The sequence below is a fragment of the Camellia sinensis genome, chromosome 6 (assembly GCF_055761805.1).
Source record: "Camellia sinensis isolate YWXY chromosome 6, ASM5576180v1, whole genome shotgun sequence".
NCBI lineage: Eukaryota > Viridiplantae > Streptophyta > Magnoliopsida > Ericales > Theaceae > Camellia > Camellia sinensis.
Window position 1 is genome coordinate 95258496 of NC_138966.1, and position 4697 is coordinate 95263192.

Below are 4697 nucleotides of genomic sequence, written 5' to 3' on the forward strand. Positions count from 1 at the left end.
CCCACCGGCTAGCTCACGTTTGTGTTTTCAGGTGATAAAGTGACGTCGTAAGGAGGAGCGTGGACTTGGTCAACAGGATTATACGAGGAGAATTATTTCCTCCCCGTACAGTGTGACTATAGACTATTGGACTGAACATTAATATCTCTTGTACTCCCTCCATCCCAAAATAATACACCCTTTTGGGAAATCTAGCTTTTTTTTGTTAGTATAATTATTACACTTTAAACAAATTAATTTTCTAAAATTACCCTTTGATAGTATATTTTTTGAAAAATATCAATTGTCATAATTATACTTTTTGTATTGTTAATGAATTTAAAATAAAGATAAAATAGAAAATTCATATTATTTTAGTTTTTGATTTTTAAAAAAAGACTAATATTTTGAAACAATAAAAAATAAAATAAGAAATTAATATTTTGAAATAAATGAAGTACGTATGATTGAATCCCCGTATAATCATATGGCTCATAAAAACGATGGTAAAAGCAACAAAAATTATTACTTGATAATGTTATAAAGTGATTTGGATAATCCAATGGCGAGACCCATTTAAATGAACAATAATGATTGAGACCTTTTTGTTGGGACTCCTACGACTTCCTTTGGATGTCAATCATTATTAGTGTAGGCCTCACACGTATATAACATACGTCCATTATTAAGATCTAAAGGAATTGTGATAGTCTCCAAAAAAATAAATAAATAAATAAATAAATAAATAAATAAATAAATAAATAAATAAAGGGATGGCAAACATTTTTGCCAAACAATCCAGTTTAATTTTTGATAAAATTATGTCACTACAAACGTATGGCAGTGAATAATTTACGCGCAAAGCAACCACCAAGAAAGTAATCCTTTCATATTTTCACGACCAGTTACCCCTTAAACCTCTCCAAGTGGTAACACTAACAAACAAATTTCTGAAAGGTACATCTATGACTATATATATATATATACTCCTTTTTGGAGAGGATCCCCTCCGATCATTGTTTTGGACGAGACAGAGTTGTTCTGGTCCATAAGCTCCATTATACTCCTGTTTTGATAATTTAAACCGTTCATTTTGTTAGATATTTCGTATATTTCATTCCTAAAAAAAATTAAGTCGATCCGATAATTATAAGTAGCTCAATATATCGTATTGTCATAAAAAAAAGTAGTATTTTTCTGGTAAAAAAATGTAATAAATCGATCTACATACATTTATCAGATCGACTTAATTTTTTTATAAATAAAATACATAAAATAGTTAACAAAATAAGTGGTTTGAATTATCAAAACGGGATCTTTTGTAAACTCCACGAGCTAAAACAATCCCATCTGTAAAATAAATTGATGTATATTATTGATTGATGTGTATATTGTGTATATTACAAGGATTTATATAGGAGAGGATTTGAGAGTAGGTGAAGGTGGTAGTGGAGGTGGTAGGTGGAGTGGGTGGTAGTGGAGGTGGTAGGTGGAGTGGGTGGTAGTATTTACTTTTACAATTTACATTAACAGCCCCCCTCAAACTCAAGGAGGATAGGTACTAGCCAACTTGAGTTTGGAGAGAGTAACAAAACAGAAAAATAAGCTGACAAATAAAATTAAAAATGGGATAGGAGACACTGTATGGTTGTGTCAGACCGATGTAGAAGACAGTTTACGGGGTCATGTCGGACCGTTGTAGCAGGACAGTTTACGGGGTCATGTCGGACCGTTGTAGAAGACAGTTTACGGGGTCATGTCGGACCGATGTAGCAGGACAGTTTACGGGGTCATGTCGGACCGTTGTAGAAGACAGTTTACGGGGTCATGTCGGACCGATGTAGCAAGACAGTTTACGGGGTTATGTCGGACCGTTGTAGCAGACAGTTTACGGGGTCATGTCGGACCGTTGTAGCAGACACTGTGTGGTCGTGTCAGACCGTTGTAGAAGACAGTTTATGGGGTCATGTCGGACCGTTGTAGCAGGACAGTTTACGGGGTCATGTCGGACCGTTGTAGAAGACAGTTTACGGGGTCATGTCGGACCGGTGTAGCAGAGGTTGTGGTGATGCACAGTGCGCCATGAGCGACTTATACATGATACTGTGTATAACCCCCCCCCCCCTCAAACTCAAATAGGTGTGAAGATAAAAACCTATTTGAGGTTGAAAAGGGATTGATAAAGTTGACCGGTGTAGAAGACACTGTATGAGTGTGTATATAGGCTGCCCAAAAGATATACATGGATGTAGATATCGAGCCCTCAAAAGTCGTGCCCTCAAAAGGTGTGCCCAATCTGTCAAAAGGTGTGCCATCAAAAGGCGTGCCCAATCCATAAAAAGACGTGCCATCAAAAGGCGTGCCAAGTTGTCAGCGAGCGCCGAGCGGCGCATGATGCGCGTGTCTGCCTCTTCGTCAAGGTCTTTATAAATCGAAGCGGAGGCTGAGGCTGAGGCAGAAAACCCACTAAAAAACTCTGAAAAACTCTTCGTTGTGCTGAGAGAGAGTGTCTGTAACACTCTATTGCGAGAGATATTCTGTAACACTTTGTTGCCCAGAAAATGGCCTCGTCTTCCCGTGGTCTGCTGACTCTCTTTCCCGACCTCAACGAGTCAACAAGAGAAATAACTGGTGCGGTGGCCAGTGAACCTCAACCAAACACCGCTGGGTTTGCTCCGTTGAACTTTCCGATGCGGTCGGTGGAGCAAAGAATGGCAGTGCAGTCGGATGTGGAGGCCAATCAGTATACATTGAAGTCATGTGTGGAAACCATGACTGCGGTGACAAACTTGTCGAACCGGCTGCAGAGTAGAGCAAATGAGGTGCAGCAGTTAAACTCCCAACTGGCTCTGCTACAACGCATGTATAAAGATGCGCGAGCAGAGATAAGTGTGCTAAAGGCGGAAAACAAGGAGCTGAAGCGGAAGGCCACCGTGATGTTCCGATTTGGAGGGCCGCCATATGCTGCACTGGAGGAGCAGGGAGTAGTGATCATGCCCAGTGGAGTGGGTGACACGGAGGCAACACCGGTAAGGGCCGGCCAGGACGGAGGCAAGAAGAAAAGACCGGCGGCAGAGTAGAGAAGAAAAATCCCACTTGTGAATGTGGTTGTTTGTTTGTATTTTGTTTTTGTTTTTTTTTTTTTTTTTGTGGAAAATTGTGATCGGGGGTGATCCCGGAGATGAATAAAATATGGGTTGTTGTGCAAATTTGAATTTATTTTTTTATTTTTTTTTGATGAGCATGGTGATGATGAATAGAAAATGATGAATAAAAATAATAAAGGTGGCAGTGGGAATGGAATAAAAAAAAAAAAGAAGAGTGGTTTTGTGTGTGATGAAAAAAAAAGAGTCGGTGGGCAATATGAAATTAAAAAGAAAGGAAAAGAGGGGGACAAAAGTTGGCGGATGGTGTATCATGGAGTGGTGGATCACAGTGTGTTTAAAAAAAAAATAAAATAAAATAAAAGAAGGTTGGATGGACAGAGAGAGATTAATAAAATATGAGAGAATAATGATAAATATAATTAAAGTGGGTCTGGTGGAGAGAAAGGGACCCGAGAGAGAGAGAGAAAGAGAGTGAGTGGGTGCCCCCATGTGCTGGGTTTGGTGTGTGCCGTGTGTGTGCTTGTGGATGCATGTGCATATCAGTGTGTTTTTTTTTTTTTTTTTTTTTTTTTTTGGTTCAAAACTGCCGAGAGAGAGAGGTGCCGAGAGAGTGAGAGAGCTCTGTTAGAGAGAGAGAGAGAGAGAGAGAGAGAGCTGGGCTTGATGGAGCTACTGGTGATTTCGGGTTTAAGGTAGAATCCACTGTCCCAGGGTTAGTTTTTCCATTGGATTCTCAATCTGTACTGGTAATAAAAACAGAACCATTGGAATTGCAGTGACCAATTCAGTTGTGATGTCGAAGAGGCTGGATCGACGGCGACGCCGATTGAGGTTGCTTCGCCGGAGGAAGTAGTTCTGAGCGTGACGAGCGACTGGCGTCGGTGTTCGAGGCTTCACGAAATTCCTTGAAATACCTTTCCAGTCTCCTTTCCCTACTCTTTGCAGGCCTAAGAGAAACAACTTGTGCTCGTCCTCAGTCCATGGAATACCTCGCTTGCGCTCGCGACTCCCGGAGGACTGGGGGTGAACGGCCTCGTCGGCGGAGGCGTAACCGCCGCCACCGCAGGCAACGTCGGCGACGTTGGAGGAGTCCTGACACTGAGGCTGTTCGTATTGCGACAGAATGGTCATACTGACGCTCTTCCTCATCGGATCAACCTTGACTCGGACGCCGAACAGCATGAGCCGGAGTTGCAGTCGGAGATGTGGCCGAAGGTGAGAGAGGCTTGTGAGCAAGCACGGGGTAGCAAAAGAAGGCACCAAGATGGTGGTAAGGAATCGAACGGAGGAGAGAGTGGTTGCCATCCGTGAGGAGTGAAGGTATGTGTAAAAAATTCCAGCGGGCAGCGAAGGCAAGGTTGCCGGCCGGCTGCCCGCCGGTGAAAAAAATAAAAATAAATAAAAATAAAATACAAGCCTAAATCTTATAGCTCTGATACCATGTAAAATAAATTGATGTATATTATTGATTGATGTGTATATTGTGTATATTACAAGGATTTATATAGGAGAGGATTTGGGAGTAGGTGAAGGTGGTAGTGGAGGTGGTAGGTGGAGTGGGTGGTAGTATTTACTTTTACAATTTACATTAACACCATCCAGTCCAAAATA

General features: G+C 41.4%; 1 pseudogene; it reads right to left on the reverse strand.

Moving 5' to 3' along the window:
• Positions 1-3773: 3773 nt before the first annotated feature.
• Positions 3774-4391, reverse strand: LOC145793425 (transcription factor MYB1R1 pseudogene; annotated as a pseudogene).
• Between the last annotated feature and the right edge of the window lie 306 nt (positions 4392-4697).